Source organism: Ictidomys tridecemlineatus, chromosome 3 (genome assembly GCF_052094955.1).
Source record: "Ictidomys tridecemlineatus isolate mIctTri1 chromosome 3, mIctTri1.hap1, whole genome shotgun sequence".
In the NCBI taxonomy this organism is placed as follows: Eukaryota; Metazoa; Chordata; class Mammalia; order Rodentia; family Sciuridae; genus Ictidomys; species Ictidomys tridecemlineatus.
The window spans coordinates 31,955,334-31,969,385 of record NC_135479.1 but is presented as its reverse complement, the minus strand read 5'-3'; the positions used below and the strand labels follow the sequence as shown (position 1 = coordinate 31,969,385).

Genomic DNA, 14,052 nt, shown 5'->3' with positions numbered 1-14,052 from the left:
ATTCTGAATACACACTTTACCACTCAGCTGTTGATAGACACTTGGGTTGTTCCTGCCTGCTGAAAACAGTGTTGCTATAAATGCCAGTGTGTAATCATCCGAGTCCTGCTTTCAACTCTTTGGGGTGTGTATACATGAGTGGAATTACTGGACCATGTGGGAATTCTGTGTTTAACTTTTTGAGGAAAGACCGAACTTCTTCACTACTACTATATAATTTTTAAATTCCTTTTTGCAAGGGTGGGGCGGGTAGTGGGGATTGAACCCAGCTAAGCAATATCCCCAGTCCTTTCTTATTATTTTGAAACAGGGTCTCACTAAGTTGCTGAGGCTGGCCTTGAATTTACAATCCATCTACCTCAACCTTCTCTGTCCTTGGGATTACAGTCTTGTGCCCCATGCCTGGCCCATTTTATATTCCCACCAGCAATGTACTTTTTTTTTTTTTTTAAGTTCTTAAACTACAAAAATAAAGCAAATATATTGTAAAATCATTAAGGATGCAGAGGTATAGAAGGTAAACAGCAAAATCCCCTCCTCCTGCAACCCTCCCTCTAGGTAACTGTTGCTCAGTGCTTGGTGCATATCCACCCAGATATCCTCTCTGCCCATCTAGACCACACATACACACCCACACATGTTAACAAAAGTAGGGTAGTATATAGCTGGCACTGCCACTTGTTGTTTTTGTGTGATTCTGTGTCGGTGCCTGAAGGTGCAGCTGCCTGTGGCGATAGCCTGTGTTATTAGTTTCTGGTATTGAGAGATAAGTGAGTGATTTCCCCTTTTTTTGATTTCCCAAACCACTTTGTATTTATGGCTTTGCACGTGTGGGGTTACCTACCGTTTTGCGGGGTCAGAGTTCATCGGGGGGAATGCAGGACCTTTCGTGGGGTAGGCCAGAGCCACCTTCCCACAATCTCGGCTTTGCCCCACCGGCTCTCCACTCCCCAAGCAGCCAAACTAGGCTGAGTGTTGAGCTCCTTGTGAAGGAGGGCCACCCACCTGCCCTTAGCAAAGAGAAAGCCACAGCCAGGCACACCCTCCCCCCTGGTTACTTGGGGAGTCTCCCTCCACCTAGGAACTAGAGCAGGGTGGAGAGCCAGCTGCAGGCCAGCGTGTGCGGAGCTGGAGACCTTAGCAGGCTGGGCTCCAGGAGTGTCACGGGCAGGGTGTTCTCCATGGTAGCTCATGGGGCCCTCAAAAGCACACAGTCCTCTCTTGCGCTCAGAAAGACCCAGTTAGGCCTGGCAGAGGGCCACCTGTGAAGCCAGGGACAGCCGGTCTTTCACCAGTACCTTTTTCTGCAGAGCCCCAGGCAGCTGGTGGGAGAGGACACGGAGGCCTGGAAAATCCACCAACTGCATAATCAGCCCCTGCATCTTGGCCGCTTGACTCTGTTTATTGCTTCCTGTCCCCGAAAGCCCTTTACAAACAGAGCGGCTTTGAGGGGGGTGAGTTAGACCTGGTGGGTGGCCTGCTGCTGCCAGGCAGCCCACATAGCACCGAGTAACAGCTTCCCTAAACAGGCCAGTTCCTTGCCACCTCTCTCTGCTGCCACCCAGCTGAGTGTAGGGAAGGGGGGGGCCAAGTCCCGGGGGCTGGGGGTATCTGAGAGTGTGACAAGACTGCCCCCCTCAAAGGAGGGCAGTCCCCTACAGCTGTTTACTTTGTAATTGGCAAAGGGCAAGGGTCCCATTTCTCCTAATTTCCTTGAGAGCCCCAGGGTTTCAGCTCTAATGAGGTGCAGGAGGGAAGCAGAGTAAAATCTCAGCCTCCCGTGGACCCCTGTGACATGGGTGGGCAGTGGGGGGAGCAGTTAATATACCCTGGGACCTAGATACAGTCCTGGGTCCAAGGGGCTTATGGGGCTTGCTTAAAGTCTATTTTTATGATTGTTTGTATTACATTTTTAGAAACAGGTTTTTCCTTGCAGGTGGGCTTTCCTGCCCTGGTAACCATATTCCCTTCCTTCCCTCTCACCTCCCTAACCTTCATCCTTTCTTCCCCAAAATGAACTACTTCGTTTCACAGCCTTTGGGCCTCTGCTGGGGGCCAAGATGTGACTCTTCCGGGGAACAGCTGCAGCCCTGGCAAGTTGCCCTAGCCACAGTGTGTCAGGGCTGCGGGGTGCCCAGAGGACTATCACCAGTGTTTCTCTCACCTGGGACACAGGGTGAGGGTGCACGACACCTGCATGGTTAGAAGAAGCCATGCTTTGGGGTAGCAGGGTGCAGGAAGGCAGGCTTTTCAGAGCTGGGGGGATCAGGGGATGTCGTCCATCGCTCTCAGACGCAGAGCTCCCTCAGGGTCTGCTGGCCTGGTCCCCTTCTTCTGCTGCTGCCCCTCTTGTCTTGGCCTCTCTAACTTGGAAGACTTGCCCCCAAAGCTCCGATTTAATCCACCCCCTGCCTTTTTAAAAATATATTTATTTTTTAGTTGTCGTTGGATCCTGGCTGTGATTCACAGATGTTTCCCAGTGTGGAAACTGGGTTTCCATATCTTTATTTTATTTATTTATTTTTACGTGGTGCTGAGGATCGAACCCAGGGCCTCATGCATGCTAAGCATGCACTCTGTTACTGAGCCACAACTCCAGCCCTTTATCCCCTTTTGGAAGCCCTCTCTGGTTTAAAAATCAGTGGAGCCAATATGGTGGTGCACTCCTGTAAATCCCAGCAACTTGTGGGAGGCTGAGGCAGGAAGACAGCAAGTTCAAGGCCAGCCTCAGCAGTTTGGCAAGGCCCTAAGCAACTTAGTGAGTCCATCTCAAAATTTAAAAATTAAAACAACAACAACGGGCTGGGGTGTAGCTCAGTGGTAGAGCCCTCCTGGGCAACCCCCTCCCAAATAAATACATAATAAAATAAAAAGCAGTGAAGAAGGGTTGCTCATGCTCTCTAGACCTACTGAGTGGGAGGGGCCATGTGCTCTTACTGCAGGTGGCCTGTCTAAGCAAACCTGAACATGGGACCTGTGTGTGTCTCAGCCTGTGCTTTGGTTGTGCAATTCTGAGCCTGCCCCACCCTCCCAGGTCCTTCCTGAAAGTGAAATGCTGCAGTCATTGCTTAAGAACAAAGGACCCAAGCTCAGCCCTGCGTGTTAATGATTGTCAAGTGTGGCCACTTCCTCTTGCCTGGCCTGACTCACCCTAGCTGTTCCCCTATGTGGTTGCACTGGAAATATAACAAGAGGGCTCAAACCAGGACAGGGAGGTTCTGCTGGGAGTAGCCATGGAGACTGGCAAGGTCCCCTCCAGACCTGGCAGAAGAGATGTAAGACATGGAGGACCTGCTTGGTTCTGAGCTGGATGCCTCCATTTCTCTTTCATCTTCCCACTCCTGGGTCCACCCACTGGAGCCACATGCTCAATGCAATTGCTTCTCTCCTGCTCCAGGAGGGCTGGAGGGCAGACTTTTGCAAGGCTCACCCCATGTGCCTAGCCCTTCTGGGCAAGTTTTCCTCTTTGTCCCTTGCAGAAGTACAGAGATTCATTACTGTTAGTGGGGATAAGAGTGTGGGCTTTGGGGTAGAATCCTGACCCAGTCACTTCCTGGCTATGAGACAAGACCTTGAGCAAGTTATTGAACTCTTCTGTTCTTTGATTTCCCTGTCTGCAAAATAGCAGTTCTACTTTCTAGGACTGTTGTGAGTATTCCATGTAGCTAAAGTGCCTTGCCTGGAGCCTGACTGATGGAAAGAGTTCATGAACTTACCAACAGCATCGCATACTGTTAAGTGCGGCGCAATCATGTTGAGCAGTCAGCATAGTCAAAGGGAGAGGATGATCTATTTTCTTTTTCTTAAACAACAAGGATCAGCAGATCCTGGCTACGATTCACAGATGTTTCCCAGTGTGGAAACTGGGTTCCCATTCTTGTCTTTCCTGTGTGCCCTTCCCTTTTAGTTATTTGGCATACCCAGGTTCATCATAGGCAACGGTAAGCGTTTGGGTTGCATGTCTGATAATCTCTCCAACTTCACTGTCAAGGGTCCACAGACCTGAAGGAATCAGTCAGTCTTACGTTTGCCACCAGCAAGAAATGTTTAAGCTGAATATGTCATGTTTTAACGGTGATTATTAAAGGAACCATGGACTGAGTAGTGCCCAGCTGCTTCCAGAAGATTCCTGAAAGCATCTGCTGGCTGCTCCTCATGCCATCTTCTCATATCCCTTCAGTCTGGATAACAACACAACCCTTTGGTAGATTTGGGCCATTCTATCCAGCCTAGCCCCTCATGCTTCTCCTGTGCTGGGGGGACGGGAACTCTCCATATGCACATCCCAAGCTGGCTGCTTCCCCTGAGAGATGGAGCTGGTGCAAGTTTGGGCTTGTGAGGTGATTTGGCAGTGCCTTTGTTTGATGACTGTTGACTAAGCCCAGGTGTACAGACCCAATGTTTACAGAATCCTGGTTGGCTTAGGGCTGTGGCTGGAATGAAGAAAATAGGTGTTCAGGGAGGAGGAGGAAGGGAGCAAGGATAACCCAAAGCCAGTTGTTTGGGTCCTGGAACGAGAGATAAGGTATTTTTGCAGATTTCCCTAAGTAAACCCCAGACTAGAACTTTTGTCCCCCTGGTTCTGGGAATTGAATCCAGGGCCTTGTGCATGGTAGGCATGTGCTCTATCATTGATCTACATCCCCAGCCCTTTTTACTTTATTTTGAGACAAGGTCTCACCGTTGCCCAAGCTAGCCTCAAAGTTGTGATCCTCCTGCCTCAGCTTCCTGGTATTACAGGTATGTGCTGCTGCACCTGGTTTAGACAGGAACTCTTTGTAATGAGTGCCAAATTTTATGTTGACCTAACAGTCCCTGAAACTCAGTTCCTACACATCTGGACCATTTAGGGATTCAGAGCAGACACAGATATGTCAGGTGTGGAAGGAATGTTGCAGTTCATCTAGACCTGCCCATTTTCCAGATGGGAATCTGAAAGTCCAAGAGGTAAATGGACTTGTCTAAGGTCAAGGGCTAAAGGCTGGCTAGTTAGTGATGGAGCTAAAACCAGTGTCCCCAGTCTCCAAACTGCATTAGTTGTCCTCATAATTTACTATGCACCATCATGAACTGGGGAGCTTTTAAAATGCAGATTCCCTGGCCAAACCCCACAGATTCTGATTTAACAGTGGGGTGGAGAGTGCATTCCTAGCAAGCCCCTCAGGGGAGTCTGATGACAGCTGTCTTCACCAGCCTTTGATATGCCACTAGAGTGCAAAGAGCATTTGCTTCTTAGAAGCACTGAAAAGCATATTTGCATTTCCTAAAGCCTCATAGGCAGCAGTGAGGGGAACAGGCAGATAGGAAGACAGTTTAAGAGATAAGAACAGGATTGGGGCTGGGGACATAGCTCAGTTGGTAGAGTACTTGCTTTGTATGCACAAGGCCATGGGTTCAATCCTCAGCACAGAGAGAGTGAGAGAGTGAGAGATCACAAGTTCAAGACCAGCATCAGCAACTTAGTGAGGCCCCAAGCAATTTAGCAAGATCTTGTAAAATATAAAAAGGGCAAGGCCAAGGGCTGGTGATGTGTCCCAGTGGACTTCTGTGGGCCTCACTTGAAGGAAAGGGTTTGATTCTGAAGCTAAAGGAGTAAACAGGACCTTCTGGCCCTGAGGGATTGGGATTCAGTGACCTTCTGCAGAGGTGTTAGCCTGGCTTGTGCCTAGCACAGTGGTAGCTTTCTCTGGCCCTGACCCACTTCCCCAATGCCCCACCCCCACTTCTATGTCCATGCCTTCCCAGAGGATTTCAGTGATCAGACTGAGCAAGGATTGTTGATATCCATTTGCTAGAAGTACAGAGGGAGGTGAAGGAAGCTCATTATGGGACCGCTGGGAGCTCCTGCCCCTTCCTCCTGACTGTCACATTGGAGGGCCAGGGCTTCAGCCCAGCTGGCCTGAGGTTCCCTGCATGCCCGCTTATGCCTGCCGGAGTTGGGCTTGCAGGCAGCCAGGAAGCCAAGCCTTCACTGTGTGAGCCACTGCCTGGCTCTGCCCTGTTTTGCTGCAAGTCAGGTCAGCCTGACCTCAGTGCTGTATAAACCATCACAATCACAGATGGGGAAGAGAGAGGGAGGGGTCCTGGGCCTCATCTGGCCCCGCCATCCACCTAGTGAAGGGCCAGACTTGCAGGGCAGCTGTGGGAAGCACAGTGTACCGTTTGTGTGTGTGTGTGTGTGTGTGTGTGTGTGTGTGTGTGTGTGTTTTGTGTAGGAGAGTGATGATTTTCAAAACAGCTTCAGAGTCAGGTGAAGAGGGACGGATTGCCTGGGCTGGAGGTGTGTCAGTGGCTGTGAGGGGCTGGGACGAGCAGCTGCCAGTGAGCTGGTGTGTGGCAGCCAGCAGGAGCCGGTGAGCATGTGAGCTGCGTGTGGGGACATGCCTCTGGGTGCGTCTTCACAAGGAGGGTGCCCTGGGTTCAGGAGTCTCCTGATCTGGGTTCAAATCACAGCTTGCAGTCACTGAGCTTGGTGACCCTTGGCCACCTGCATTCTCTGGAAGTGAGAACCTGTGGTTTCTCTCGCCTTCCTAACCGCAGAACTTTAGAGTGCATGTGTGGGCACGTGGGAGTGTGGGTGAGGGAAGGCGGAGAGCTCACTGGGTGCTGGCCTCTGGGTGCCCCTGGCTGTGGGGAGCTCTGCTGCTACTTGGATCAGGAGGAGTGGAGGGGACGGCCTATGGCTGGGGGAGTAGCTGGCCCCAAGGAAGCGACTCCGAAAAGTCCCATCTGCTGTCTGGGCAGGCCCTTCTCACTCTGGGTGGGATTTCTGATGGTGTCTTGGCTGCCTGAGGGGGTGGCCCTCCCAGTCACAGCTGCTGCCTGCTCTTCTGAAGCTTAGCCATGGCCAGCCACCCGCCTCCTAGCCTCAGCTCCCCAGCCTGCATTCCTGGGCTGCCAGAGGCCAGATTTCTGAGAGGGCCACTCTGCCTGTGCTCCTGCTGCCTGGGGCCTGGGAATCCCTCCCCAAGTGTCAGGCTGTCTCCCCAGTGGGAGTAGAGGAGGGCAACCCACGCCCTGGGTAATATTCCAATCACTTCTCCCCTTGGAAACTTTGCTGAGGGCAGGATATGAGCAGGAAAGGACAAAGGACAGAGGGGACTATTGGCCCTGCTCCTTGCTTCTCCCTCAGGGGCCCCAGATCCCCAGCCTCCACCGAGGGCTTTGTGCTCTGGACTCTCCCCCTGCAGGGCTGGATTCAAGATCACATCCCCTGGCCTGATTGGACTTGTAGGCCTGGTTCTAGTCTCAACTCCTGAGAATTGTGTGGCCTTAGGGCTTGAAGGGCCCATGCCAGTCTTACTAACAGCTGCCCCCAGTTGTGGGGGTGCTATATGTATCCACCACAGTGAATCCCCTCACTAGCCCCACTGGAGAGGGCTTAGGTATCCCTGTTTATTTTATTTTATTTATTTACTTTTTGAGATAGGGCCTCACCAATTTGCTTAGGGCTTTGCTAAATTGCTAAGGCTGGCTTTGAACTTGTGATCCTTCTGCCTCAGCCTCCTGAGTTGCTGGGACTAGAGGTGTACACCAGCACGCCTGGCTAGGTGTCTGTGTTTTACAGATAAGAAAACTTGCTGAGAAAGACTCCAGTCTCACCCAGTTAGCTGCAAAATCGGGGCTTCTGAGCTATCAGGACATCTGCCTGCTCGTAGCCATTCTGCTGCCTCTTATCCCAGACACTCTTCAAAAGTGGACACCGGCTTGTGATGTGTCTGCCTCTGGCCATGTTCTGCCCCTGAAAAGCTGCGACCTGGGCCATCCCTTGCCCCTGGGCCTTTATTCCTCCCCTGTATTCCTACCCGTGAGCAAGCAGGTCCCTGGCCAGGGTGGAAGATGCAGAGTGCGGGACGTGCTTGGTTTCTATTGAGGCAGGACTGGACAAAGTCTGCCTAAGGAATCACAGCAGGACAGACTGGGTGGGGGAGTCTAAGGGTGGCCACAGGTGTAAGCCCTGAAGGCTCTGCAACTTGGTTTATTAGGATTTTTTTTTCTTTCTTTGTTGTTTTGTTTTAATTGGAGAGACAGTGTAAGGTGGATGTTAAGAAAAACATGGGCTCCGGGCCAGATTGTTTAGATTCATACTGTAGTTCTGCTACCAACTGTGTGATCTTATGTAAGTCATTTAACCTCTCTGAGCCTTAGTTTCCTTTCTGTGGGAATTTGATGAGATAATGCATGCCAAGTACTTAGAAAGTACATAGCATGAACAAGTACTCATGGGTATTTGCTATAATTATTACCAAAAACATAACTCAAGGGAGGCTGGGGCTGTGGCTCAGTGGCAGAAAGTGCTTGCCTAGCACACGTGAGGCACTGGGTTCAAACCTCAGCACCACATAAAAATGAAATCAAGATATTGTGTCCACCTACAACTAAAAAATAAATATTATTTTTAAAAAAGAAAAAATAACTCAAGGGGTTGGAGGTATAGCTCAGGGGTAAAGTAATGCTTATTATGTTCAAGGCCCTGGGATCAATCCCCATCACCAAAAGAAAGAAAAAAGAAAAAGTAACTCATGTCCATAACAAATGCAAAAAAAAACCATAAAAATCACTGGCAGTGCTATTACTTTAATGTTCTTTAGGTTATTTGCATATTTTATTCTAAAATTAATAAATGGATATGAACCAAAATTGAAAAGGTATAAAAAATTTACAGGGAAAATTTCCCTGATCTGTTTTTATGGCTCAGTTCTCCCTAGAGGAAAATTATACTACTCATTTCTTATGAATTCTTTTCAAACATTTTTTCTTCTTCTGTGTGCGCACACACACACACACACACACACACACACACAACCCATAATGCACTATCATATAGTAACTATACTCAGTGTGCCTTGCATTATTCCCATAGGTCTCGATCAAAGGAGAAATGTTGAAATACCTCATTTTTGTTCACTGTTGAATAATATTCCATTGTATATATGGGGATGACAATGTACCATAATTTCTTCAGCCTCCTGTTGGTGGACATTTAGAACATTCCTAATCTTCTGCTGTCACAATGTTGCAAGGCACATCCTTATGGACATATTGGGCATATGTACAAATAGATGTATAGGTAAACTTCACAGAAATGGAATTCAGGAATCAGTGGGTAGATAGGTGCAGTGTGTTAGTGGGGGTGGGGCAGGGCTTGGGAATTCTGTTCCTAGCACCCTCCTCTGCCCATCCTGAACACACCTCCTAATCTTAGGTTCCTTGGCCTGGATTCCCCAGCAGGCTCAGATTCTAATTTGTGGGGCATTGACTGCCCACCTATCCCGGGGTTCCAGAGATGTTGCCTGCTCTTGTCTGGACTTCAACCTCAGGCACAGACCCTGCAGCTCCAGCCTGCGGAAGGGCCTCCGCCTGCCTGCCTGAAGGGGAGACCCAGGGAGGAGTCGCAGGCCCCTCTTTCCTCAGAAGCTGGGCCTAGGCCAGCATGAGCTCACACCTGGAGCCAGCCCAGCTTCCTGGCCCTGCACCAGTGATACCAGTGGCCCTCTTCTTCCAGTCTGGGCCATTCCACTTGGTCCCAGGTATGTATATGTTCCTGCCAGGCCAGCAGGGCTCCCCAGAGCTGCCGCACCTGGGGGGGAGAGGCAGTGGAGTAACACCCCTCTGTGCAAGGAGGTTCGGTCTCCTCCCAGGCATCTTGGCTGAGCTGCTGGTGTCTGCTGCTGGAGAGAGGGATTGTGGAAACAGTCCCCCACTGGCCCAGGCTGTGGTACTAAACAGCTTGTTGCTCAGGCAACCGGACAACTTCCATGGGGTGGAGAAAAAGGTTTTTGTAAAGAAACTGGTTTTTGCAAGGTTTCTCTTCGTCCTGGTAGGTGAGGTGTCACCTGCAGACTCCTCCTTTCCTGCTTCCTGAGCATGAGTGCTCTCAAACTCTGGAGGTACCTAGGCCTCCCCTCTTCCCCACCCAGTTCCCCAGCATCTCCACGGATGACTCAGACCCTTTAGGAGTTAGTGCAGCACACGGTCCTGAGTCTTGCTGTGTGCCTGGCCCTGTGCTTGGCTCCAGGGAGCAGAGTGCTGCCCAAGCTTGATGGATGGAGAGTGTTGAATCTGGAACCAGACTGCCTGGGTTCGTATTTCAGTTTGGCCACTTGAACACGTCACTCCACTCCCTGTGCCTCGCATTTCTATCTATACATTGGAAAGGGCTGGAGTGACGTGAACCTCTCAGGGTGGGGAAGACAGCAGGCATAAGGTGCTGGGAACAGTGGCACTTAAGGAAGCAGGCAGTGCTAACTACTGTCATTATTCCTATTCTTACCATTATCTTTCCATGATGAGACAAACAAAGGACAGATTATTTATGTCTGATGAGCTTTATCTTGGACCTTTTCAACTGGAAAGCCGAGTTGGCATCTCCTTTTTGGAGCCTGGGGATGGAGCCCAGGGCTGCCTTCCTACTGAGCTATACCCCCAGTCTGTTTTATTTTAAATTTTGAGACAGGGTCTCACAAAGTTGCCCAGGCTGGCCTCAAACTTGCCATCCTCCTGCTTCAGCCTCCGGAGTCCCTGGCATTACAGACATGCGCCACTATGGCCAGGACAGACTTGGCTTCCTAATGTCATCTTTTATGGCAGCCAACCATCATAAGGAGCAGAGACGAATGTCCTTAGGACTGAGGACCTAGCTGGGCACGGGGGTCCACACCTGTAATCCCAGCTACTCAGGAGGGGAGTAGGAAGACTGCAAGTTTGAGGGCAGCCTGGGCAACTGAGTGAGACCCTGCCTCAAAATTAAGAAAAAAAAAAAAAAGGTGGTGGGGGGGAGCTGGGTGGTAGCTCAGCCCCTGGGTTCAATCCCTAGTGACACACACACACACACACACACACACACACACACACACCACTGAGGATCCAGGGCCCATCTTCCCATGGAAGAGGGACATTAACCTCCTTTGAATCCTTTTGCTCAGTCCCTGCCCCACTTCTCTCATTAGCTACCGACCTGGCCACAAGCATTGATACTGGAGAAAGAAAAAAAAAATAGCAAAAGATTTTTTTTCCTCTTTTTTCTTCTTCAGATTTTCTAAAGATTAAAAAAATGAATAAAGAAAGTTAAGACAATTAGAATGCCTGATAGCTCTGACTACTTGTTGGGGGTGGGGGTGTCCACAGGTGCCAACTTTGGAACAGGTGGTAGCCCTGGGAAGACAGGTACTGCCCCCAGGCTCTCACCCCTGCAGGCCGTGTCACTCTCCGGCTTGCATGGAAGCCATATGTCCTCCTTCTCTGTATCCCGCTTCCTAGCCCAGAGAGGTAAGGGGCCAATCCAGGGTCACACAGCAAGAGACACAGATTTGTGTCTCTCCTGTTTTTCTTCCTCTTCCTTCTCTCACGCCCAGCCCATCCTCTTTCTCCAATGGCTCTGTTGAGGGTCCTCTCTGCCCTTAATGACCACTCCTGGGTGGGCACAGGTGTGGCTGCTCAGCAGCTCCGAGAGCCTCGGGAATGAGGCTGGCTTTGTGGCAGCCCCAGCAGCTGTGGCCATTTGGGCCGAGTTTCCATTAAGCCGTTTCCGCGCCTTGGGCAGGAGCAGGAGGCTCAGCATTTAAAGGTCACCCGGCTTTTGAAGCCGCAGCAACATTAATAGCTTGGGAAGAAAACAAGCCTGTGCAGGGGCAGGAGGACAAGGAGGCTCTGTCAGGGCTGTCCTCTTCTGCTCTCCACCCCCTCCATGCACACACACACACACACACACACACACACACACACACACACGCAGGCATCCTGATAGCCGTGCTCTGTCCCTTGCTCTTCCCTCCTTCCTTTCTCCCCCTTTTGGAGCCTCTTTAGCTCAGAAGCCAAGAAGCTCTGCAGACTGCCCTGCGCCCCACCCCCATCACGTTGGAGGTGACAATTGGTCGAGGATGCAGCTGTCTGGGTCCAGCAGCCTCTCCCTTCACACTGCCGTTACCCACTTGAGGTTCCCCGGGACTTAACCATGGTTACACAAGCCTCCCAGGGGTCAGATGACCTCATTCTGGCCCCCGCTGGCTTTTGCAGCCTGGACTCCTGATGAGACCCAGTAAGCCTGGGCCCAGGTTTCCCGGATGGAAGTGACAGCGCTGGCAGCTGCTGCATCTCACATGCCAGTTCTAGTCACCGGCCAGTGGCTCACCTCGAACGCCCTGTTGCAAAGGGTCCCGAGGCTGCAGGCTCCGTGGGACACTACCTGGGTGGATCAGCCAGGTCTGCCAAGGACAAGGGGTTGAAAGTGGTGGCAGAATGCTACGTATTTCCCACCTCAGGTTTCTGAGATTCCTGGGGCAACTGGCAGATTCTTTGCTCCCTTGGGCCGTCCCAGGGTGGGGGCAGGGCACATCCGTGGGTCCTTGGGAGAGAAGCTGCTGCGTGCCCTTTCCCTAGAGCAGCCAGGGCCAGTGCTCCAGACACCACCTAGTGGCCTGGCCTGGCGGTGCCACTGGGCTGGGCCCAGATCCTGGGCAAGAAGAGTCCCTCTGCAGGCAGGGATCTTAGCAATTAGAGACAGACCACAAGATCCAGGGGCATTCCTGAGTGATGTTCACAAGAGGGAGTCCAGGGTGCACAAGGAATAAAGCTTGTCTGGGGCAATCCCATCCCTCCTTCCAGAAGGGTGATTTTTTGGGGAGGGAGGGGACAGAAGGGGCCGAAAATGCTGGCCACTGAGACCTCTGGCTTTCCTGCCTCACCTCCTCTTGAGGCCTCCTATCCTAACCCTCACCTCTCAGGTTGACCCTGCTCCTCCAGGGGGCAGAATGGAAGTCAAGGTCAGCTCTGGAGTGGGGCAGCCTCCTGTCTCAAAAAATGAAAAGGCCTGTGTGTATTTGCACACGCACACGTTGGATGTAATTCAGTGGCAGTTTAATGCGGTGCCAGAAAAGAAGAAAAGCCATAGTGATTGCAGGCCTCCATCTTTACTAATCCGCTTACCAAACATCTGTTGATCATCCCAGTACTGTGCTAGGTACTGGGGGGTCTCACAGTGAATACAGCACACAACCTGCCCTCGTGGAGCTTGGAGCTAGTGGAGGAGATGGTCAATGGCACATGTACCATCTGAGGTGGTCCAGTACACAGGACAAAGGAGGGCAGAGGTTGGGGGGATGGGGGGGCTACCTCCCTGATAATATGACTGCAACCAAAAGGAACAGGGAGGGAGCCCCATGGATTTGTGAGGGAAGGACACGGCAGATGGGGGGAAGAGTGCGGTCAGAGACCCTGAATGGGAATATGAGTGGCTCGCTGGTGATCTGGCAAGGATGCAGGGTAGCGGGACAGAGTCTGGAAGGTCAGTCTGTGCACATTTGATGGCAAGGTCAAAGAGGTGGCAGGAGCAGGACCCTGTGGGTCCTGGTTGGCCACATTAAAGCGCTGGTCTGTATTCTGAGGACACAAGAAACGCTGGGGGCTTTGGAGCTGAGGAGTGACATGGCCACACAGTGAACAGTCTGTAGGGAGGCAAGGGGGAGGCAGAGAGATAGGCAAGAGGTAGTAGCCATGGAGGTGGTAAGGAGCGGCCTGTTCTGAAGTCATTTTGAAGTCAGAGAAGACAGGATTGGGTGTAGGGTATAAGAGAATGAGAACACTCCACAATGACTGCAAAGCTTTGGCCTAAGCCACACGGAGTTGCCACTAACAAAGATGGAGAAGGCAGGGAGGGGCAGGTTGGGGTCAGAGGACAAGGTGACGTGCCATGGACCCATTTGTTGGATCTGCTACGGACATCCATGTGACAGCAGCAGGCAGGAGTCGAGGTGGAGAGGTCAGGAAGTGTGAGAGGATCATGAGAGCCAGTGTGCAGAGTGCAGATGGTACTTAAGGCCGCGGGGCTGGGTGAGATCGCTTGAGAGTGGTGTGGCCTGGCATATGGTCCAAGGCCTACGCCTGGGCCACACTAGCCTGTCCCATTGAGAGCCTACTAGGCTCTAGGCACCCAGGTAAATTCCGTTACAGTATTCCTTCCAGGTAGATTTTATCCCTGTTTCAACCAACCAGGACACTGAGGTTCAGAGCAGTGAAGTGAGTTGCACAGCCTTCCCAGGGTCAGAGGTGAACCCA

General features: G+C 51.4%; 1 protein-coding gene across 3 annotated transcripts in view; it reads left to right on the top strand.

Annotated features, from left to right (window-relative positions):
* Positions 1 to 14,052, top strand: part of Cuedc1 (CUE domain containing 1) — a 79,117-nt gene that overhangs the window by 40,639 nt on the left and 24,426 nt on the right. Inside the window, exon 1 of one of the 3 annotated variants that reach the window (XM_078042300.1) lies at positions 6,216 to 6,353. The exons of the other annotated variants lie outside the window; for them this stretch is intronic. The gene's annotated coding sequence lies outside the window, so the exon portion shown is untranslated. Of the gene's footprint in view, positions 1 to 6,215; positions 6,354 to 14,052 lie in introns of those variants that run through there. 3 annotated transcript variants of the gene reach the window in all.